Genomic DNA, 25,083 nt, shown 5'->3' on the forward strand with positions numbered 1-25,083 from the left:
AAGCCGGGCTTGGTCTTTGATATTCTTACAACCTGTGTCCAGCAGCACAGGCACTGTTGGAGTGCTCGGAGGGAGGGCGATTAAAGATTTCAAAAGCTTGCTCTCTGCTATTGCCAGGGAATCCAGGCAGCAATGCCCCCACAGCTCTGCCCCATACAAGGCTGATGTTACTCCCTTAGCCTTGTAAATGTCAATTGCAGGGCAAGCGACCTCTGTGATGCCTGGAATTCCCTCAGAAGGGCAGCTCCTACTCTTGTGGTTCAAGACCTCTATGTACTTTGAGGTGCATTACATTTTTAAAAAAGGTTAACCCATGCATGTTTGTGTCGAGCAATGTGCTAGAAAGCAGATGTATTAGTTACCATGGGCGCTATGTTGGCCCTTATTTGCCCGTCTTATTTCAGGTGATAATGAGAAATTACAGTATGCATGATTGTTTCAGGCCCAGAATGGTTGGTGAGTGGTTATTTTGAGTTACATGAGTGAATAGATAAGTCAATTAACAGGCTCCCTCATTCTGTAACTAAGACATGAGGATAGATGGCGCAAGCTGCACACATTATACACCCACAGTATACACCCACAGTTAGTCTAAAGGCCACAAAAGTTGGAGTTCTGTGAGTTTAAAACCACAGCGTGTACATGACTGCTGGGGAGGTGAGCGGTACCTCAGTACGAGTCATTAAGGTGCTGTGGCAATCTAATGGCAACAAACCCTAGCACCGGGCTTCATAGGGCAGTCTCCATTGCAGAGTACCGCTGTACCATTCTAAACAAAATTAAATATCCACCAATACATTGTGTGGGACCAAGAGTTCACTGGACCAGACTAAATATACAGCAACTTCCCTAATTTGGCCCAAGTGGGCTCCAAGTACCACAGCCAAGACTTTGGCTCACTCCCCAAAAGTACATTTATATTATAAGATGGGAGCCTACTACTGTTGTTCACAAAACAAGCTTTATTCGAGCAAACAGCCATGTTGGAAAATATGTTAAATAAGAGCAAATCGGAAAATGTTGAAATAAATGTAATAAACTAAAGTAGAAATAGAATAAATCCCAAGTGGGCTATCTTTCTGAATTTTTCTACTTTTGTGCATGTACTACTACAATACAAAGGGCCAGATGTACAAAATACATATCTTGCATTTCCTAAATAGTGACTGTAGAAATTGCTATTGAGGAAATGCTTAACGGTCTCCAAAATAGATTCTCTAATAGACTCGTATAGAGAAGGAATCCCTATTGGGAAACCACTGTTTACGGAATACCAAACCAGTTGTCCGTATGGGCCCATAAGTACGAATTATTTCACATTTTCTACTTTGCAATTTCTGAAAAGGAAAGGTGGCGTTTGGCCTGTGGCCTCCAACCCCTCCTGCTGCACTCTGGAAAAAAGTGGTGCACATGAAAAGCACACATATGCCCTAGGGGCATGTGTGTACTTTCTTGCAATTTAAAAAAAAAGTACATTTTGGTGTGCCTTAAAAAAAACATTTTTAATATGCATGGTTACCATTACCTTTGAGTTGATTGTAATAGCATTCTCTAAAGGCCCAATTTGATTTGGGTAATGCTTTGTACAAGAACATTGAGAATTGCAAATCGGCAATCCCTACTTGCGATTTCCTGTTTGGGGGGGGGGAGGTCTCAAAATGCGATTCTTTACTGGGTAGAAATCTGATTTTGTGATTCTCAAACTGCATTTGTGCATGGCAAAAAGCTATTCAGCATTTCTTAACAGACAAATAGCGTTTCGGAAGTTGAAGCACTAAAACGCTTCGTGCATCTGACCCATAGACCTTGGTTTCCATATTGCTATGATGCAATTCTCCTGCGTCACCTGAAATAAAAACATTCAACAAAACCAAAGTGATCCCACTTCCTATATGATACAAAGCACTCTTGTTTAACATTGCACAACCTCATTTCTTACAAGTGCACTGGTTAGATTTATCTAACCAAGGTGAGGGTCATTAAACAAACGGAATGAGCTATCAACCGTATTGTCTCCGATGTACAGACAGTTCATCGCATTAACTCCCACAGGTGTCATGGTGTTTAATTTGATGATAAACTTTGATTCTAACTGTTGCAGTGTCTGTACCCGGTCATCCCTTCCAGAACCACCATCTGCAATTAAGTAACATCTCCTGCATGGTGTTGCTGGAAGTGCAGTACCAGGGGAAACTCCTGGTCCTCATCGGTGACGGCCCTCATGTTCCAGTACATGTTACTTTGCTTTGTGTACTGTTCTACCAATTAAGTACTTAATACAACTACATTTCATGCAATATATGGAATAGTCTGTTTTTGCATAGTGAAGGGTATGCCAACTTAGGCTGCTACTTTCGTGTTTGTACTATACACGACTTGACTTGCATTTACTCTTATCAGTAGAAGCCTTCAGGGAAAGTTTTTACAAAGCATATCCTTTAATTGGCATCTTTTTAATGTCCTTCTAGGATGATCCAGGTGTTTAGCCAAGATCTCGTCAGTATGAGGGACATGCCAGTTCTTTTTAAGTCTTTACCTCACTAGGGGTGCCAATGAGTGTGTATATACTTTCACTGAAAACACCAAAGGTTACAGGGACGTGAGGTTATAGTTAGGCTCAGATTTCACTGGTATACAACCATAGAAAATGAGCAGTTGTAGTTACCTGAGCTATATAACGTACTCTCTGCAATGCACTGCTTATGACCGTACATATTTAATCACTCATGACATGGTTCCTGACAGGCAGTGATTGTTGTCTGTAGGTTTCAGTGTTAAACATATATACTAAGGAACGAAAAATGTTAAATTAGTTTGTGTACGACTTTTTAAACCAATTATGTGAGTGACTGTATACGTGGATGTGATTAGCTGTACGGGTGACGGGTGAGTCAGCAGGTGCATGAGTGTCTTTGAGAGGATGCTTGACTGGTTGTATGGCTAAGTGAATGGGTGTCTTAAGTGGGTGTATGGGCGAGGGGCTCTATTGGTTTGTCTTGGTGACCGAGAGTGTTTGAGTAAGTGTGTGCAACTGGTTGTGAGTGCCTGTATGAGGGAGAAAGTGAGTGGATGGGTGTGTGACTTGCTCTATGCATGTGTAGGGTGCATGTTTATTTGTGTGAGTTTGTGAATGTGTGTGTGACGGTGAGTGGTTCTGTGGATGTCATCAGGAATGTCACTGGCCATGCTGTGAGTAATATGCAAGACCATAAGCATGGCATTGTGGGGGCCTAAGTTCTAGTTAGCTCAGGTAGCTATAACTGATACAATTTCTCTGGTTTTGTACGAGTGAAATCTGAGCCTAAATAGAAAGTCCCTGTTAACTTTGTTTTTTTTTCCTTTTTTTCCTTTTTATTTTTGTAATTCTTCAATGAATCTAGAAGTTATTTTTAAGTTCTATTTCTCTAACACTAACCCGAACATCTCTCTTAATATCCCACCCTCCATCATAACTCCCCCTACACCTACTACTGCCCATCATAACTCTGATCTTCCTCACCCCCCATTGCCCTCCATTTTCCTGTACTCCAATCATCCTAACTCTTACTAAAAATAATGCTACTTGGCTTGACTTCCAGCCAGTCGCGGAAAGAGAAGTCTTTAACATCATTTCCAAACTCAAGCCTTCCTCCCACACCAAAAACCCTCTCCCCTCCAAACTTGTCCAAAACCTAAAACACATCACCCCTTCCTGGACCTCTTATCAACAGCTTCCTTACCACAGGCTGTGTCCCTACTTGATTGCAACTAGGCCAAATCACCCCCATTATCAAAAATCCTTTGGCAGACCCAAACTACCTCAATAACCTTCGTCCCATCTCCAACCTTCACCCTAATCTATCAGGCCGAGACTTGTATGTTTATATACATTGATGCTATGTATGTCCCCTGTCTTATTGACCTGCTTGTCTCTAAAATGTAAAGCGCTCTGATACCCCCTGGGTCAAGCTAGCGCTATATAAAACCTCTAAAATAAGTAACGGGCAAGGGTCATTAAAATGTTTTTAAAAAGCAGCAGGACATTCCTTAAAACAAAACCAAAGGGGATGATGGACAGAGTGTTGAACATTGCAAGCACTCACCCCCAGTCAACTGATCTGGGTTTAATCAATCATCATTTAGCTCTCTCCGCCACCCCGTTTGGACATGGCCATATGCAAATCAGTCTGACCCTGTACCTCATGGGAACAGTCCAGCCCGAACTGCCAATCCATGTCTTTCCTGGACCGGAAACAAGCATCCTGGGACCGGTTTCTTAACTTGGGTGGCGGATTGAGGTAAAGAATGATGGATTAAACCCAGATCAGTTGACTGGGGGTGAGTGCATTGTTCAACACTCTGTCCATCACCCCCAAAGGTTTTTCTTTGTTTGCTCTAAGTTGGCAGGGTATGCCCAGACGTGGGCCCCTTGCTCACTTTGCCACTGAATTCAAGCTAGCCTGGCTTATTAGCCTGAAACCGGTCCCAGGATGCTCGTTTCCAGTCTGGGGAAGACATTGTGTGGCAGTTCGGGCTGGACTGTTCCCATGAGCCACAGGGTCGGACTGATTTGCATATGACCATGTCTGAACTTGGGTGGCGGAGTGAGCAAAAGAATGATGGATTAAACCCAGATCAGTTGACTGGGGGTGAGTGCAATGTTAAACACTCCGTGCATCATCCCCTTTGGTTATGCATTCCTTAAAACAGTCTTCAGAATTACATCACACACGTTGTTTAGCAAATCACTTTAGCTTAAAAGGTCAGGTGCTCATGCAGAATAGGCCCAAATTAAAACAAACAATTTTACCATAGTAAGTGGTAGTCTGAAGAAGGACCTAAAAAAACGAGGACATCAAATGAAAATAAAAAAAAGGCAATCAGGCAAATTTGCCTTATGCAAACGGCTACTTTTGCCAGTTTAGAACGCACCTTAGTGGTCTGCTAGTAGACTAAGATGACCCACAGGAGCCACTGGAAAGAATATAGCTGCAAGTTACTCAGAAAAGCAGTCCTCATCTTGGTTGTATCACACTAGATGTTAGAAAACACACACAGACCTTTTAAAATACCAGCATTACTTGAAGGGCGATAACTCTCAAAGTGCCAGTGCAATATATCTGGTTCTGGCCCACTCGAACAAGAAACATCAGATTGTTCGCAAAGAGACTAAACAGCGTGTAGCAGCAGAATGAAATGAGCATTGCCACACAATGAGAGCAAGAGGTCGGAGGAAGCTCGATTAAACAAAAAAGGAGGAAGCAAAGTTAAAGAAGCCGCTTGACAAGGCTCACAAACATGGCAAGATCAACTGAATTCTATGAAAGGACCAGTCCACAACATAAGGCTCTGACCCATTTATCATCCTGGAAACTTGTCCCACGAGAACACCTGCCCTGAAAAAGACCTTCCTTTTATCAGCAGCTAAGGTTGACGCGCGTCTGCGTAACCATCATTGAGGTCAAGAGCTAGCAATTAAATCTATAGTCAGTGCTCAAGTGGCACTGCATCATGGGGAAGCGCTAGTTGGATGATACCCTGGCCTAATATCAAACGCTCTGACCTCTATAGGGCCACAGAATAGCATTGACACACAAACAGCAAAGATGACCAAAGGGAATTAGGTGCCTACAATAATTACCATAAGGACACCAGTCATAACATTTGATGCCTTTCCATATACAAGATTCATCCTCAAAGGTTTTGAGGAGTTTGTAAATGTGTTGCATATTAGTAACAAAGTAATGTAATGTCAGTCATCTTTGTTTTTGTAACATTTGTTCAACTAATCACTAGACATTGTTTATTGCAACTTAGTTTCCTTTCTTGCTCAAAATACTGTTGAATGCTTATTGTCTTATGTGGTCATGGTGTAATGTGTAAATAGAAAATAACAACAAAAGAGTGTTCTAGTGCAGGTAGGGTGGGGGTCTGCACTGAGCACAAGGAGTCAAACACAAGCCCATTTGGTTTGTTCATAAAGCCCTCACTCACCGACCTGGTCGGTGACTTGCTTCATCATCGGGCCCCACCGGGTGTGACCGAATGTCACCCCGGTGTGCTGCAACGCCAGAGTTACTGCGGAGCTGGTCTTGTGAGGATGGAGGGGCTATGTGATAAGTAACGTGAAAAGTGTAAAGAGTGGTGGTTTAAAATTGTCTTGTATGTAAGTATACACTCTAGGTCCTGACGAATGCCTGGTTAACTATACCGCTTGGGCAGAAACATGTTGACCAACCACACTTTCACTTAATGTTATCGGTACAAGACCATCCAATTAGTTGGCCTTGCTTATCGACACATTTTTTACTTTGTCCTTGATCAGCTAATAAATAATTTTTTGATACATACAAGACAATTTTAAACCACCACTCTTTACACTTTTCACGTTACTTATCACATAGCCCCTCCATCCTCACAAGACCAGCTCCGCAGTAACTCTGGCGTTGCAGCACACCGGGGTGACATTCGGTCACACCCGGTGGGGCCCGATGATGAAGCAAGTCACCGACCAGGTCGGTGAGTGAGGGCTTTATGAACAAACCAAATGGGCTTGTGTTTGACTCCTTGTGCTCAGTGCAGACCCCCACCCTACCTGCACTAGAACACTCTTTTGTTGTTATTTTCTGTTAATCTATTGGGGACTAAGAGTGTTCGCGCTTCTCCCTACCTCTCTTTTTGTTGATAGGTAATGTGTAAATAGTCTATGTATGTGTAAAAATGTGTATATAAGTTGAATAAGAAAAATATAAAAATTTCTAGTTGGCAAACATTTGGTAACAATCAATTTTTCAAGTTGAAATCCAGCAAGGAACCAATGGACTTGCCCCCGCTGGAACTAATTTCAGTCCATAACAATGCCTCTGGCAGCCAGCCCTGGCCCCCTCCAGCTTAAAACACCGGTTGAGTTAGGCACCAGTTCCGGCTGACCATTGATCGAAAATGCAGTTCTAACTTAAGCTGGGCAGCGAATTAGTATTTTGGCAGCCGGAGGATGCATTTGTATAACCTTGTGATGTTTATTTAATAAACTATTGTCAATCACTCGGATTTATAAAGTGCACTACTCACCCGTAAGGGTCTCCTGGTGCTGGGGGGAGTGGGGGGGAAGCTCTGGACCAGTCGAAGAGCCAGGTTTTGAGGTCCTTGAAAGTGTGCAGGGTTGGGGAGTGTCTGATGTTCACGGGGAGCTCGTTCCAGGTCTTGGCTGCTATGTGGGAGAAGGCTCTCCTGCCTGTTCTGTTCCTGCGGATCTGGGGGATGTCTGCCAGGGCGAGGTTGGCAGAGGTTTCTCTTGGGTACATGGAAGGATAGTCTCGAGGTATTTGGGTCCGATGTTGAGGGATTTGTAAATGTGGGTGAGGAGTTTGAAGGTGACCCTCTTCTCTACAGGGAGCCAGTGGAGGTCTTGAAGGTGTTGGGTCATGTGTTCGTGGCACAGAGTCCCGAGGATGAGTCTGGTGGTGGCATTCTGGATGGTCTGGAGTTTATGTAGGAGAGATCTGATTCCAGCATTTAGGGCTTTGCCGTAGTCCAGTCTGCTGGTTATGAGCGCATGGGTGACTGACTTTCTGCAGTCTGGAGGGATCCATTTGAAGGTCTTGCAGAGGATGCACAGGCAGTTGAAGCTAGTGGAGGCGAAGGCGTTGACCTGGCGGTTCATGAAGAGGGAAGAGTCTAGGATGATGCAGACGTTGCGTGTGTGGTCTGTAGGAGTAGGTGGGTTTCCGAGGGTGGAGGGCCACCAGGAATTGTCCCAGGCTGAATTAGGGGCTCCGAGGATGAGGAGCTTGGTTTTCTCTGAGTTGAGCTTAAGGCAGCTGTCTTTCATCCAGGTTGCCAAGTTCTTCATTCCCTCCTGGAAGTCTATTTTGGAATCTTCCTGGAAGTCTAGTTTGGTATCTTTTAGGTTCTTTGTGAGTGAGAGGATGAGCTGGGTGTCGTCCGCGTAGGATACAATGCTGAGCCCAAGCTGTCTGACGATGGCGGTCATTTAGATGTTGAAGAGGGTGGGGCTAAGTGATGAGCCTTGGGGCACTCTGCAGTTGATGTCGGAGGGTTCGGAGAGGAAGGGAGGGAGTCTGATTCTTTGGGTTCTGCAGGAGAGAGGATCGGATCCAGTCATGGGCGGCTCCTTGTATCCCTGCGTTGTGAAGTCTGGCTGCAAGGGTGTGATGAGAGACTGTGTCGATAGATGCAGAGCGGTCTAGAAGGATGAGGGCCGTGGTGTATCTCTGTTCGAGTAGCATGTGGATGTCTGTGGCGGCGAGGAGAGCGGTCTCTGTGCTATGGTTACTGCGGAATCCAGACGGGGAGGTCTCTTAGATGATGGTGGTCAGCTGAGCTTTAATGAGTCTCTCAGTGACTTTGGCTGCACAAGGGAGGAGAGAGATTGGCCGGTAGTTTTTCAGGTCTGTTGGGTCGGTTGTGGGCTTCTTGAGGAGCGGTTTAACCTCCGCAGGCTTCTAGTCATCTGGGAAGATGCTGGACGTAAAGGAGGAGTTGATGGTCCGTCCAAGTCCGGGTGCGATGGCGGCTCTGTGAAATATGTGCGGTGGGCAGGGGTCTGTAGGGGCTCCTGAGTGGGTTATGCATGGTCGCGGTGATGTGTTTGATGGTAGCTCTGAGAAAGTGCTAGCTATCTTGCATTTGTATGCCCCCACTTTTTTCTGAACTGCTGATGTACTTTGACTGAGTGTTCCCTGGGTTCCTGCCAACCCAGGTACCCAGGGCCTGTGTTCCCTCCCTAAAACTGTTGAAACTAAAAACCCAATTGGCATCTCTGGTCACCTGTCAGCCCCTAGTAAATGGTACCCAAGGCCTGGTGACCAGAGAAGACCCCTGTGGGCTGCAGCACCTATTGTGCCACCCTCAGGGGCCCTGTACTCTGACACCCACATACTGCCTTTGCAGGCTGAGTGCCTAAGTACAGAACTAACCATTATCCAAAATGGGGTAACCCAAAAAAAGTCAAAGGCCTGGGTGTTTTACACTATTCAAATACAATGGTCTTTAACCATTACTCTCACTAAAATTGAATTGATCAATACGTATTCAATATTTCCACTTAGTTAAGTGATATGTCTCACAGATCAACCCTAAACATTCAATGTATTTCAAAATGAAGGACAAAAAATGCAACAGCAATAATTACAAATTCAGGGGCAATTTTAATTCATTGCATTCATAACTATCTCTGTAAGAGAATTTTAGGTTGCCCAAAGCGAGCGTGCATAAGATGAAGAAATGTCAAGTGCTTAGTAACAAGCATTTACAATGCAATGGTCTCGGCAATATTATAGGTAGAGCTATTAGAATTGCTCATTATTTTTTTTATCTTTTTTATATCCCTAAATAAATGGCATTGTCATTTGTATTGGCATTAGCTTTTTTTTTTGCATATGTGATACCTATTGCATTCGCAGAGAGAGAGTGAGATAGTGAGAGAGAGCGAGTGAGGTATTGAAATAGAGAGAGAGTGAGGTAGTGAGAGAGAGTGAGGTAGTGAGAGAGTGAGGTAGTAAAGAGTGAGGTAGTGAGGGAGAGGGATGTTGTGAGGTAGTGAGAAATAAGCATAGAGTGATGTTGTGATGTAGTGAGATAGAGAAAGAGGTAGTGAAAGAGAGAGTGAAAGTGAGTTAGTGAGATAGAAAGAGTGAGATAGAGAGTGATTGAGGTAGTGAGTTAGAGAAAGAGTGAAGTTGTGAGCTAGAGTGAGGTAGTGAGAGAGAGGTAGTGATGTTTTGAGAGAGAGAAGTTGTGAGGTAGTGAGAGAGTGGAGTAGTGAGGTAGAGAGTTATGTAGTGAGAGATAGGTAGATAGAGAGAGGTAGTGAGAGACAGAGAAAGTGAAGTAGTGAAAGAGTGAGGTAGAGGGATGTTCTGAGGTAGTGAGATAGAAACAGTGAGTGAGTTTGTGAGGTAGTGAGAGAAAGAGAGAGTGAGGTAGTGAAAGAGAGTGAAAGTGACTTAGTGAGATAGAAATAGAGAGAGTGAGGTAGTGAGAGATAGAGTGAGACAGAGAGAGTGAGGTAGTGAAAGAGTGAGTTAGTGATGGAGAGTGATTTTTGGTGGTAGTGAGATAGAAACAATGAGTGATGTTGTGACGTAGTGAGATAGAAAAGGATTGAGGTAGTTTAAGAGAGAGTGAAAGTGACTTAGTGAGATAGAAAGAGTGAGTTAGTGAGATACAGAGTGACATAGTGAGTTGGAGAGAGAGAGTGAACTTGTGAGCTAGTGAGATAGAGTGAGTCAGCGAGAGAGTGTTGTAGTTATTTTTTGAGTGAGTGACTTGTGTTATAGTTAGGTAGTGAGAGTGATATCGAAATAGAGTGATGTTATGGAGAGAGTTAGTGAGAGAGAGAGATAGTGTTATAGATTTAACTTGAGTAGTGATGTAGTTATTTTTGTTTTGTGGGAGAGTGAAGTAGATATAGAGTGAGGTACTGAGTGATAGAGAGAGTGAGGTAGTGAAAGAATGAGGTAGTGAGGGTGAGAGTTGTTGTGCTGTATTGAGATAGAAACAGAGATGTTGTGAAGTAGTGAGCTAGAGTGAGGTAGTGTATGAGAGAGTAAAAGTGAGTTAGTGTATTTGAGAGAGAGAGTGCAGTAGTGAGATAGAGAGAGTGAAGTTGTGGGGTAGTGAGAGAGTGATGTAGTGAACTTTAGAGAGAGTGTGTCGTGATGTAGTGAGAGAGATAGTAATAGAGTGAGGTAGTATATAGAGAGAGTGTGAGGTAGTGAGAGAGAGTGAAGCAGTGAGTAAGAGAGAGAGAGAGTGAAGTTGTGAGGTAGTGAGAGTGTTGTGAATTTTTGAGTGTGTCGTGATATAGTGAGGCAGTGAGAATGAGATAGTGAGATAGTAATAGATAGTTAGGTAGTGATGTAGAGAGAGTGAGGTAGTGAGATAGAGAGAGTTAAGTTGTGAAGTAGTGTGTTAGAGAGATAGTTCCTGTGGTAGTGATATTGTGATGCTGTGAGAAAGAGAGACTTGAGTAGTGAGGTAGAGATTGAGGTAGAGAGAGAGTGAATGAGAGATAGTGTAGTAGTGTGAGACATAGTGAGGTAGTGATAGAGAGAGTGAGGTAGTGAGAGAGTTCGAAGGGACGGTATAGTGGAGCTGAGGAGAGAGTGAAGGGATGGTGCGGTGAGAGGCTGCGGAGAGTGCATCAGTGAAGGGACGGTACTATAAGAGGCTGAGGAGAAAATGCAGCAGTGAGTGATGGTGCAGTGGAGGAGTGAGGGCGGCAGCCTGGATGGGGGGCGGGCTGAGCAGAGTGTGCAGCAATGAAGGGACGATGCAATGGGGGGCTGAGCAGAGAGTGCGTCAGTGAATGGATGGTGCAGGGAGAGGCTGAGCAGAGTGCAGCAGTGAAGCGACGATGCAATGGGGGGCTGAGCAGAGAGTGCATCAGTGAAGGGACGGTGCAAGGAGAGGCTAAGGAGAGTGCAGCAGTAAAGGGACAGTGCGGGGAGAGGCTGAGGAGAGAGTGCATCAGTGAAGGGACAGTGCAGGGAGAGGCTGAGCAGAGTGCAGCAGTGAAGGGACGGTGCAGGGAGAAACTGAGGAGAGTGCAGCTGTAAAAGGACAGTACAGTGGGGGGCTGAGCAGAGAGTGCAGCAGTAAAAGGACGGTGCAGTGGGGGGCGGAGCATAGAGTGCAGCAGTGAAGGGACGGTGCAGTGGGACTGAGGAGAGAGTGTAGCAGTGAAGGGATAATGCAGTGAGAGGCTGAGGAGAGTGCAGCAGTGAAGGGACGGTGCAGTGGGGAGGAGGAGGAGTGAGTGCAGCAGTGAAGTGACGGTGCAGTGAGAGGCTGAGGAGAGTGCAGCAGTGAAGGGATGGTGCAAGGAGAGGCTAAGGAGAGAGTGCAGCAATAAAGGGACAGTGCAGGGAGAGGCTGAGGAGAGAGTGCATCAGTGAAGGGCCGGTGCAGGGAGAGGCTGAGGAGAGAGTGCATCAGTGAAGGGATGGTGCAGTGAGAGACTGAGGAGAGTGCAGCAGTGAAGGGATGGTGCAGTGAGAGACTGAAGAGAGTGCAACAGTGAAGGGACGGTGCAGGGAGAGGCTGAAGAGAGTGCAGCAGTGAAGGGATGATGCAATGGGAGGCTAAGCAGAGAGTGCATCAGTGAATGGACGGTGCAGGGAGAGGCTGAGGAGAGAGTGCAGCAGTGAAGGGATGGTGCAGTGAGAGACTGCAGAGAGTGCAGCAGTGAAGGGATGGTGCAGTGAGAGGCTGAGGAGAGTGCAGCAGTGAAGGGACAGTACCGTGAGAGGCTGAGAGAGAGTGCAGCAGTGAGTGATGGTGCAGTGGAGGAGTGGGGGCTGCAGCCTGGATGGGGGGGCTGAGCAGAGAGTGAAGCGATGGCGCAGGGAGAGGCTGAGGAGAGAGTGCTGCAGTGAAGCGATGGTGCAGTGAGAGGCTGAGGAGAGTGCAGCAGTGAAGGGACAGTACCGTGAGAGGCTGAGAGAGAGTGCAGCAGTGAGTGATGGTGCAGTGGAGTAGTGGGGGCTGCAGCCTGGATGGGGGGGCTGAGCAGAGAGTGAAGCGATGGCGCAGGGAGAGGCTGAGGAGAGAGTGCTGCAGTGAAGCGATGGTGCAGTGAGAGGCTGAGGAAAGTGCAGCAGTGAAGGGACGATGCAATGGGGGGCTGAACAGAGAGTGCATCAGTGAAGGGACGGTGCAGGGAGAGGCTGAGGAGAGTGCAGCAGTGAAGGGACGATGCAATGGGGAGCTGAGCAGAGAGTGCATCAGTGAAGGGACGGTGCAGGGAGAGGCTGAGGAAAGTGCAGCAGTGAAGGGACGATGCAATAGGGAGCTGAGCAGAGAATGCATCAGTGAAGGGACGGTGCAGGGAGAGGCTGAGGAGAGTGCATCAGTGAAGGGACAGTGCAGGGAGAGGCTGAGGAGAGAGGGCATCAGTGAAAGGATGGTGCAGGGAGAGGCTGAGGAGAGAGTGCAGCAGTGAAAGGATGGTGCAGTGAGAGACTGAGGAGAGTGCAACAGGGAAGAGACGGTATAGTGGAGCTGAGGAGAGAGTGAAGGGAGGGTGCAGTAAGAGGCTGAGGAGAGTGCACCAGTGAAGCGATGGTACCGTGAGAGGCTGAGGAGAGAGTGCAGCAGTGAGTGATGGTGCAGTGGAGGAGTGAGGGCTGCAGCCTGGATGGGGGGGGGGGCTGAGCAGAGAGTGCTGCAGTGAAGCGATGGCGCAGGGAGAGGCTGAGGAGAGAGTGCAGCAGTAAAAGGACAGTGCAGTGTAAAAATAAATGTTACCTCTAACAAACTAAAATCAACATACATACCTGTCTGAACAACTCCGTGCACAGCGGTGCACATCGCTGAAGGGAATCGCCACGGGCCATGTTGAACCTAGAAAAGAGAGAATAAACATAAGATTAGCAAAAAAACCCCAAAATGGCTTACCTCTGAAAGAAAACGGAGACAGAGAGTGAGGTAGTGAAAGAGAGTGAAAGTGACTTAGTGAGATAGAAATAGAGAGAGTGAGATAGTGAGAGAGAGAGTGAGGTAGATAGAGTGAGACAGAGAGAGTGAGGTAGTGAAAGAGTGAGTTAGTGATGGAGAGTTATTTTTGGTGGTAGTGAGATAGAAACAATGAGTGATGTTGTGACATAGTGAGATAGAGAAGGACTGAGGTAGTGTAAGAGAGAGTGAAAGTGACTTAGTGAGATAGAAAGAGAGAGAGTGAGTTAGTGAGATAGAGAGTGACGTAGTGAGTTGGAGAGAGAGAGTGAACTTGTGAGCTAGTGAGATAGAGAGTGAGTCAGCGAGAGAGTGTTGTAGTTAATTTTTGAGTGAGTGACTTGTGTTATAGTTAGGTAGTGAGAGTGATATGGAAATAGATAGAGTGATGTTATGGAGAGAGTTAGTGAGAGAGAGAGTGAGATAGTGTTATAGATATAATTTGAGTAGTGATGTAGTTATTTTTGTTTTGTGGGAGAGTGAAGTAGATATAGAGTGAGGTAGTGAGAGAGAGTGAGGTAGTGAAAGAATGAGGTAGTGAGGGTGAGAGTTGTTGTGCTGTATTGAGATAGAAACGGAGAGATGTTGTGAAGTAGTGAGCTAGAGAGAGAGTGAGGTAGTGTATGAGAGAGTGAAAGTGAGTTAGTGTATTTGAGAGAGAGAGAGAGAGAGAGAGAGAGAGAGAGAGAGAGAGAGAGAGAGAGAGAGAGAGAGAGAGAGAGAGAGAAGTTGTGTGGTAGTGAGAGAGTGATGTAGTGAACTTTAGAGAGTGTCGTGATATAGTGAGAGAGAGAGATAGTGAGATAGAAATAGAGTGAGGTAGTATATAGAGAGAGTGTGAGGTAGTGCGATAGAGAGAGAGAGTGAAGCAGTGAGTTAGAGAGAGAGAGTGAAGTTGTGAGGTAGTGAGAGAGTGTTGTAGTGAATTTTTGAGAGTGTCATGATATAGTGAGGCAGTGAGATAGTGAGATAGTAATAGATAGAGTGAGGTAGTGATGTAGAGAGAGTGAAGTTGTGAAGTAGTGTGTTAGAGAGATAGTTACTGTGGTAGTGATATTGTGATGCTGTGAGAAAGAGAGTTGAGTAGTGAGGTAGAGATTGAGGTAGAGAGAGAGTGAATGAGAGATAGTGTAGTAGTGTGAGAGATAGTGAGTTAGTGAAAGAGAGAGTGGGGTAGTGAGATTGAGGTAGTGAGAGAGAGAGTTTGAAGGGACGGTATAGTGGAGCTGAGGAGAGAGTGAAGGGACGGTACCGTGAGAGGCTGAGGAGAGAGTGCAGCAGTGAGTGATGGTGCAGTGGAGGAGTGCGGGCTGCAGTCTGGATGGGGGGCGGGGCTGAGCAGAGAGTGCAGCAATGAAGGGACAATGCAATGGGGGGCTGAGCAGAGAGTGCGTCAGTGGAGGGATGGTGCAGGGAGAGGCTGAGGAGAATGCAGCAGTGAAGGGACGATGCAATGGGGGGCTGAGCAGAGAGTGCATCAGTGAAGGGACGGTGCAAGGAGAGGCTGAGGAGAGTGCAGCAGTGAAGGGACGGTGCAAGGAGAGGCTAAGGAGAGAGTGCAGCAATAAAGGGACGGTGCAGGGAGAGGCTAAGGAGAGAGTGCATCAGTGAAGGGCCGGTGCAGGGAGAGGCTGAGGAGAGAGTGCATCAGTGAAGGGATGGTGCAGGGAGAGGCTGAGGAGAGAGTGTAGCAGTGAAAGGATGGTGCAGTGAGAGACTGAGGAGAGTGCAACAGTGAAGAGACGGTATAGTGGAGCTGAGGAGAGAGTGAAGGGATGGTGCAGTGAGAGACTGAGGAGAGTGCACCAGTGAAGGGACGGTGAAGGGAGAGGCTGAGGAGAGTGCAGCAGTGAAGGGACGATGCAATGGGGAGGGGGCTGAGCAGAGTGCATGAGTGAAGGGACAGTACAGGGAGAGGCTGAGGAGAGTGCAGCAGTGAAGGGATGATGCAATGGGAGGCTAAGCAGAGAGTGCATCAGTGAATGGACGGTGCAGGGAGAGGCTGAGCAGAGAGTGCAGCAGTGAAGGGCCGGTGCAGGGAGAGGCTAAGGAGAGAGTGCAGCAATAAAGGGACGGTGCAGGGAGAGAGTGCATCATTGAAGGGCCGGTGCAGGGAGAGGCTGAGGAGAGAGTGCATCAGTGAATGGACGGTGCAGGGAGAGGCTGAGCAGAGAGTGCAGCAGTGAAGGGAGGGTGCAGAGTGCAACAGTGAAGGGACGGTATAGTGGAGCTGAGGAGAGAGTGAAGGGATGGTGCATCAGTGAGAGGCTGAGGAGAGTGCATCAGTGAAGGGACGGTACCGTAAGAGGCTGAGGAGAGAGTGCTGCAGTGAGTGATGGTGCAGTGGAGGAGTGAGGGCTGCAGCCTGGATGGGGGGGCTGAGCAGAGAGTGCGTCCGTGAAGGGATGGTGCAGGGAGAGACTGAGGAGAGTGCAGCAGTGAAGGGATAGTACCGTGAGAGGCTGAGAGAGAGTGCAGCAGTGAGTGATGGTGCAGTGGAGGAGTGAGGGCTGCAGCCTGGATGGGGGGCTGAGCAGAGAGTGCAGCAGTGAAGCGATGGCGCAGGAAGAGGCTGAGGAGAGAGTGCTGCAGTGAAGGGATGGTGCAGTGAGAGGTTGAGGAGAGTGCATTAGTGAAGGGATGGTGCAGTGAGAGCTTGAGGAAAGTGCAGCAGTGAAGGGACGATGCAATGGGGGGCTGAACAGAGTGCATCAATGAAGGGAGGGTGCAGGGAGAGGCTGAGGAGAGTGCATCAGTGAAGGGACAGTGGAGGGAGAGGCTGAGGAGAGAGTGCATCAGTGAAAGGATGGTGCAGTGAGAGACTGAGGAGAGTGCAACAGTGAAGAGACGATATAGTGGAGCTGAGGAGAGAGTGAAGGGATGGTGCAGTAAGAGGCTGAGGAGAGAGTGCAGCAGTGAGTGATAGAAATAAACATAAGATTAGCAAAATAAACAAAATGCCTTACCTCTAACAGCAAAACAGCAGCATACATGCCTGTCTGAACCACTTCGTTCACAGCAGTGCACACATCTGCACGGAGACGACACGGGCCATATTGGACCTGAAAAACAAAGAAATAAACATAAGATTAGCAAAATAAACCAAATGCCTTACATCCAACAGCAAAACAACAGCATACATACCTGTCTGAACCACTTCGTGCACAGCAGTGCACACAGCTGCACGGAGACGACACGGGCCATGTTGTATCTAGAAAAGAGAGAAAAAAAACTAAGATTAGCAAAATCAAAAAGATAGATTACCTCGAACATCAAAAGAGCAGCATATCGGAACCAGTTCGTGCACAACGGTGCACACAGCAGCACGGAGACGCCACGGGCCATATTGGACCTGAAAAACAAAGAAATAAACATAAGATTAGCAAAATAAACCAAATGCCTTACCTTAACTGAAAAACAGCAGCATACATACCTGTCTGAACCACTTCGTGCACAGCAGTGCACAAAGCTGCACGGAGACGCCACGGGCCATATTGGACCTGAAAAACAAAGAAATAAACATAAGATTAGCAAAATAAACAAAATGCCTTACCTTAACTGAAAAACAGCAGCATACATACCTGTCTGAACCTTTTTGTGCACAGCAGTGCACACAGCAGCACGGAGACGCCACGAGCCATATTGGACCTGAAAAACAAAGAAATAAACATAAGATTAGCAAAATAAACAAAATGCCTTACCTTAACTGAAAAACAGCAGCATACATACCTGTCTGAACCACTTTGCGCACAGCAGTGCACACAGCTGCAGGGAGACGCCACGGGCCATATTGGACCTGAAAAACAAAGAAATAAACATAAGATTAGCAAAATAAACCAAATGCCTTACCTCCAACAGCAAAACAGCAGCATACATACCCGTTGAAACAACTTCGTGCACAGCGGAGCACACAGCTGCACGGAGACGACACGGGCCATGTTAAACCTGAAAAACAAAGAAATAAACATATTAGCAAAATAAACAAAATGCCTTACCTCCAACAGCAAAACAGCAGCATACATACCTGTCTGAACCACTTCGTGCACAGCAGTGCACACAGCTGCACGGAGACGCCACGGGCCATATTGGACCTGAAAAATAAAGAAATAAACATAAGATTAGCAAAATAAACAAAATGGCTTACCTCCAACAGCAAAACAGCAGCATAAATACCCGTCTGAACCACTTCGTGCACAGCAGTGCACACAGCTGCACGGAGACGCCACGGGCCATATTGGACCTGAAAAACAAAGAAATAAACATAAGATTAGCAAAATAAACAAAATTGCTTACCTCTAACAGCAAAACAGCAGCATACATACCTGTCTGAACCACTTCGTGCACAGCAGTGCACACAGCTGCACGGAGACGACACGGGCCATATTGGACCTGAAAAACAAAGAAATAAACATAAGATTAGCAAAATAAACCAAATGCCTTACCTCCAACAGCAAAACAACAGCATACATACCCGTCGGAACAACTTCGTGCACAGCGGAGCACACAGCTGCACTGAGACGACACGGGCCATATTGGACCTGAAAAACAAAGAAATAAACATAAGATTAGCAAAATAAACCAAATGCCTTACCTCCAACAGCAAAACGGCAGCATACATACCTGTCTGAACCACTTCGTGCACAGCAGTGCACACAGCTGCACGGAGACGCCACGGGCCATATTGGACCTGAAAAACAAAGAAATAAACATAAGATTAGCAAAATAAACCAAATGCCTTACCTTAACTGAAAAACAGCAGCATGCATACCCGTCTGAACCACTTCGTGCACAGCCGTGCACACAGCTGCACGGAGACGCCACGGGCCATATTGGACCTGAAAAACAAAGAAATAAACATAAGATTAGCAAAATAAACAAAATGGCTTACCTCCAACAGCAAAACAGCAGCATACATACCAGTCGAAACAACTTCGTGCACAGCGGAGCACACAGCTGCACGGAGACGACACGGGCCATGTTAAACCTGAAAAACAAAGAAATAAACATAAGATTAGCAAAATAAACAAAATGGCTTGGACCTCTAAAAGACAAAAATAACATAAGATTATTGCAAAAGAAAAGATAGCTTACCTGAAACTAAAAAACAGCCGCGGATCGGAACCATTCCGTGCACAGCGGTCCATGTTGGACCTAGAAAAAAGAAAAGAAACATAAGATTAGCCTAAAAAAACAAACATGGCTTACTTTTAGACGAAAACAGCAACAACATACATACCCGTCTGAACAGCTTCGTGCACAGCGGTGCACACGGTTGCAGGGAGAAGCCACGGGCCATGTTGGACCTACAAAAGACAAACAAAACATAAGATTATTAAAATAGAAAAGATAGCTCACCTCAATCTGCAAAAGAGCCGCGGATCGGAACCACTCCGTGCACAGCGGTGCACATCGCTGCAGGAAGACGCCACGGGCCATGTTGGACCTAGAAAAAAGATAAGAAACATAAGATTAACCTAAAAAAACAAAATGGCTTACTTTTAGACGAAAACAACAGCACCATACATACCCGTCTGAACAGCTTCGTCCACAGCGGTGCAATCGGCAGCAGGGAAACGCCACGGGCCATGTTGGACCTACAAAAGACAAACAAAACCTAAGATTATTAAAATAGAAAAGATAACTGACCTCAATCTGCAAAAGAGCCGCGGATCGGAACCGCTCCGGGGCACAGCGGTGCACATCGCTGCAGGAAGACGCCACGGGCCATGTTGGACCTAGAAAAAAGATAAGAAACATAAGATTAGCCTAAAAAAACAAAATGGCTTACTTTTAGACGAAAACAACAGCAACATACATACCCGTCTGAACAGCTTCGTCCACAGCGGTGCAATCGGCTGCAGGGAAACGCCACGGGCAATGTTGGACCTACAAAAGACAAACAAAACATAAGATTATTAAAATAAAAAAGATAGCTCACCTCAATCTGCAAAATAGCCGCGGATCGGAACCACTCCGTGCACAGCGGTGCACATCGCTGCAGGAAGACGCCACGGGCCATGTTGGACCTAGAAAAAAGATAAGAAACATAAGATTAGCCTAAAAAAACAAAATGGCTTACTTTTAGACGAAAACAACAGCAACATACATACCCGTCTGAACAGCTTCGTCCACAGCGGTGCAATCGGCTGCAGGGAAACGCCACGGGCCATGTTGGACCTACAAAAGACAAACAAAACATAAGATTATTAAAATAGAAAAGATAGCTGACCTCAATCTGCAAAAAAGCCGCGGATCAGAACCGCCCCAGGCACAGCAGTGCACATCGCTGCAGGAAGACGCCACGGGCCATGTTGGACCTAGAAAAAAGATAAGAAACATAAGATTAGCCAAAAAACCCAAAATGGCTTACTTTTAGACGAAAACAACAGCAACATACATACCCGTCTGAACAGCTTCGTCCACAGCGGTGCAATTGGCTGCAGGGAAATGCCACGGGCCATGTTGGACCTACAAAAGACAAACAAAACATAAGATTATTAAAATAGAAAAGATAGTTAACCTCAATCTGCAAAAGAGCCGCGGATCGGAACCGCTCCAGGCACAGCGGTGCACATCGCTGCAGGAAGACGCCACGGGCCATGTTGGACCTACAAAAAAGAAAAAAAACATAAGATTAGCCTAAATAAAAAAAAACATGGCTTACATGTAAACGCAAACACTTACCCGTTTCAAGAGCTTCGTAACAGCGACTTCTAGCAGAGACGATCAGGGGAAAATGGCATTTAGAATCCTACGGCAAATTTCGGACTTGGGGGCGTGGTTTTGAAGTTCTGAGTGACAGACAACGTCACTGTCTAAAGAACATCAAAAATCACGCCCCCAAATCCGAAAAGGACGGGGCTACATCGGAGTGACTGATCTCTCCTCCAATGGCTGGCCTCCGTTTAGGAAGCCAGCCAATGAAGGAGAGACAGGGCAGGGAGGTGGGACCTTCTGCGCTACTGAGAGTCATTAAATCTCAGACCTAAGTCTGCGCAAGCGCAGCCTTTTAGGCCTTCGACCTAAAAAGGAGGAACAAAAAGAAAGACATAGAAATATATTTACAATTTTATATTCACAATCGATCGGTTAACACAATACACCGTTTTGACCTGGCCTGTGATGTGAATTCTATACACAATTTTCATTAAATGGAGACATTGCTTCCAAAATTATATTGCATCAGAAAATGTGTTACACAATCCAGGTAATAAAAGGACGTAGACGTTTCGACTCGTCTTGGGGCCTAGAGGTAAGTTGGACCGTGGCCATGCGAGTCTGCATCAGGACTAATACATTGGGCAACCAGAAGAGTAGTGTGGGCCCTGAAATGAAGTAAATATATACATCAACCTGTTGCACTCAAAATACGACCAATTATAGTGTCGCAGTAAACTCGGGCAAGGAAAAAATGCTTACCCAGTAGTAATGGCGGACCAAGTGGAATTCTTCACTCTTTGTCCCAAGACTAATGAATAATACCTAAAGACATAATAGGGTGGTCATTTGACTCACTCTCTAGTGATTAACAAATAATACTCCCAACCAAAGGATTCTGGACGTATCATTACCTTGTCCACGGAAGGTAGATGTGAAACTATGTTCTCATGATGTAGCAGGCTTATAGTCTGCATACTCAATTTCCAATGGATTGAATGGTGGTCCTATAATCAAATAAAGGAACCAAGTACTCTTTAATGTTGTTATTTCAACCAATATAAAAAGGAACATCATGATGTTTGTACCATTGTTCCTCATGTAAGGACTAATTCATTGAAAAAACAATGCCCCTTAATTGATATTAAAAACTGAGACCCTCGTCCCAGCGTCTAAAATACGAGCATAGGGATGCATCTTACCCGTTAATTAATGGTGTTGAAAGGTTAGTGTTTTCAAGGAGTCATAAGTTGCTCAGCCTATAGGTTCCCAGGCAGGAGTGAATCCGCTGAAAAAATGACAAAATGCGAGTCAGTCCGAATCAAGAAAGACTGTGGGAATACCTTAACTCGACCTCCAAAAGAAAGAAATACCGGGTACTCACCAAAATCAGTCGAGTCCGTTCCGAAATAATCGGCGTTCTACAGTCGCCACTGCACACACGCCGAGTTAGTGGCTGCATGCATGGATACAGAAAGCGGACTGCTGGAATCACATACCAAGATGTGCCTGACCAAGGAGGCTATATCAAATATAGAGGTTGGAAATCACATAGTTCATTCTGAGATTGCTGGTATGATTTGCAAATATTTAAAACATTTAACAGCATATTTGCCAGCGTAATGATGAATTCAAATAAACGCTCGAAGTTTCGGTTCCGCCATTTTGGATTGGGAATTTGCCAATTTGTTAAAGGAACCATATCAGATATTATTTAAAAACGAAGAAATAGCTAGGAGTGTTCCACTAAATTCATATCTCATATGCCCAACGCATATAGGGGTATCAGAATCCATTTAACTGTGTATGAATATTACAATTCAACAACATAGTGGTTTTTTGTATGTAGGACAAACTACACAAAGAGTAAAATATAGAATCCTGCAGCATTGTAGTCTCATCTGATGCAAAACACCTGGCGCACCTTTGGTGGAACATTTTACCACCTTTGGATATGACTGTAACAGCCTCCGATGGTGGGTGATAGAGAAAGTGGAAATTCACTCACGAGGAGGTGACTTTGGGAATGTACTAAATTTGAGAGAATGTAAATGGATATACTCTCTGAATACAGTGAATAAAGGACTAAACGAGCAGGAGGAAATTAACAGACAGGTGGCTCTCCTTAATATCTAGAAAAGGGGAATGTTGCTAGTCTTGGGAAGTAGCTATTAGACGAATTGCCCGTATATTGTGTCAGTTGACAATTGCTCTTTAGGCATGACATGCATGATCCTTATGTATAACATCTAAATATTACAATGAGGAGGTACACGTTCAATCATGGATGTTAATTGATCTCACAATTTTGAAATTGGTGTATTGTTAGAAGCCCTTACCATCTTTGTGAGTCACTGTGTGACATTGATAGATTTAATTGTCCTTTATGCTAAGATGAACACACAGGTTGTTTTTTTACTTTGCATTAGAAATGAATGTGTTTCAGTCTCAGTTTAATATGACAACTTGGGCTTAGGCTTAGGTATGTGAATCGATGGACTACAGTTCATTACATTCCACTACCTCTTAGTGTTTTTAAAAATGCCTGAAATGTATCGTTATTCAAGCAATCTGTATTGTTATTGAACACGTTGTTTCTCAATTCCACATGATTTTTACATACACGTCAGTAACTATGTTGTTGAATTGTAATATTCATACACAGTTAAATGGATTCTGATACCCCTATATGCCTTGGGCATATGAGATATGAATTTAGTGGAACCCTCCTAGCTATTTCTTCGTTTTTAAATAATATCTGATATGGTTCCTTTAACAAATTGGCAAATGCCCAATCCATGCAAATCATACCAGCAATCTCAGAATGAATTATGTGATTTCCAACCTCTATATTTGATATAGCCTCCTTGGTCAGGCACGTCTTGATATGCGATTCCAGCAGTCCGCTTTCTGTATCCATGCATGCAGCCACTAACACGGCGTGTGTACAGTGGCGACTGTAGAATGCCGATTATTTCGGAACTAACTCGACTGATTTTGGTGAGTCCCCGGTATTTCTTTCTTTTAGAGGTCGAGTTAAGGTATTCCCACAGTCTTTCTTGATTCGGACTGACTCGCATTTTGTCATTTTTTCAGCGGATTCACTCCTGCCTGTGAACCTATAGGCTGAGCTACTTATGACTCCTTGAAAACAATAAACTTTCAACACCATTAATTAACGGGTAAGATGCATCCCTATGCTCGTATTTTAGACGCTGGGACGAGGGTCTCAGTTTTTAATATCAATTATGGATCATTGTGTTTTCAATGAATTAGACCTTACACCGAGGAACGATGGTACAAACATCATGATGTTCCTTTTTATATTGGTTGAAATAACAACATTAAAGAGTACTTGGTTCCTTTATTTGATTATAGGACTACCATTCAATCCATTGGAAATTGAGTATGCAGAGACTATAAGCCTGCTACATCATGAGAACATAGTTTCACATCTACGTTCCGTGGACAAGGTAATGATACGTCCAGAATCCTTTGGTTGGGAGTATTATTTGTTAATCACTAGAGAGTGAGTCAAATGACCACCCTATTATGTCTTTAGGTATTATTCATTAATCTTGGGACAAAGAGTGAAGAATTCCACTTGGTCCGCCATTACTACTGGGTAAGCATTTTTACCTTGCCCGAGTTTACTGCGACACTATAATTGGTCGCATTTTGAGTGCAACAGCTTGATGTATATATTTACTTCATTTCAGGGCCCCACACTACTCTTCTGGTTGCCCAATGTATTAGTCCTGATGAAGACTCGCATGGCCAGGGTCCAACTTACCTCTAGGCCCTAAGACGAGTCGAAACGTCAACGCTCCTTTTATTACCGGGATTGTGTAACACATTTTCTGGTGCAATATAATTTTGGAAGCAATGTCTCCATTTAATGAAAATTGTGTATAGAATTCACATCACAGGCCAGGTCAAAATGGTGTATTGTGTTAACCGATCGATTGTGAATATAAAATTGTAAATATATTTCTATGTCTTCATTTTCTTTTTTTTTTACTAAGCACTTGACATTTCTTCATCTTATGCACGCTCGCTTTGGGCAACCTAAAATTCTCTTACATAGAGATAGTTATGAATGCCATGAATTAAAATTGCCCCTGAATTTGTAATTATTGCTGTTGCATTTTTTGTCCTTCATTTTGAAATACATTGAATGTATAGGGTTGATCTGTGAGACATATCCCTTAACTAAGTGGAAATATGGAATACGTATTGATCAATTCAATTCTAGTGAAAGTAATGGTTAAAGACCATTGTATTTAAGTACAGAACTAAACAAAGAGATGAGTCGACATGGCACACATCCATGTGTACTAATACACAGCTCCCCCCACTTGGAGGAATACTCCCCGGTGCTCTGCACTCAACTGACAATGAAGTCTAATAGTTCAAACAAGTTCAAGAAAAAGTTAAATCCATGAGTTAAATGTTGCTCCAGTTTTTTAATCCATGCTCATTGGTTTGATGAGTGGTTAAAGTTAATTTGAAATGCAGATTTTATAAACATAATCCATGAAAAGGTATTCACCAACGTTAACACTCCCAATCCCGATGCATTTCGGGCTGATACATAGCCCTTCCTCAGGGGTTGCTATAAAAAAGTGCGCGGATACCCTCCATCTGCAACCAGACCATTAACAAACATTAACTTTTGATTCACTACGCTGTGCAAGTCCTCCTTCTATTCTTTGTTAGTACACATCCATGTGTGCCATGCCCACAGAACCCACTGCCCTGGCATACTTCAGTCACCCCTCTAGCTGGGTGCCCTATGCCAGAGGTGTGGGCACAGGTGCAGGAGCCATGTGCCCCTACAGTACCCAGGACCATTCCTGGGAACTGTAAGTGCAGTGATGACATTAAGAGTTAGTGGTGCTGGGAGGTTGTCATTACGAACTTCACAGCACCATAATGGCTACACTGAAGACTGACAAGTTTAGTACC

At 45.0% G+C, this 25,083-nt stretch overlaps 1 long non-coding RNA gene across 1 annotated transcript; it reads left to right on the forward strand.

Moving 5' to 3' along the window:
* The first annotated feature begins 4,190 nt into the window (after window positions 1–4,190).
* Window positions 4,191–6,751, forward strand: LOC147688559 (uncharacterized). The gene is made up of 2 exons (XR_015300701.1): window positions 4,191–5,851; window positions 6,668–6,751. It is a non-coding gene; the product is annotated as an uncharacterized LOC147688559 (long non-coding RNA).
* Window positions 6,752–25,083: the final 18,332 nt, after the last annotated feature.

This window comes from Lissotriton vulgaris, chromosome 10 (assembly GCF_964263255.1).
Source record: "Lissotriton vulgaris chromosome 10, aLisVul1.2, whole genome shotgun sequence".
In the NCBI taxonomy this organism is placed as follows: Eukaryota; Metazoa; Chordata; class Amphibia; order Caudata; family Salamandridae; genus Lissotriton; species Lissotriton vulgaris.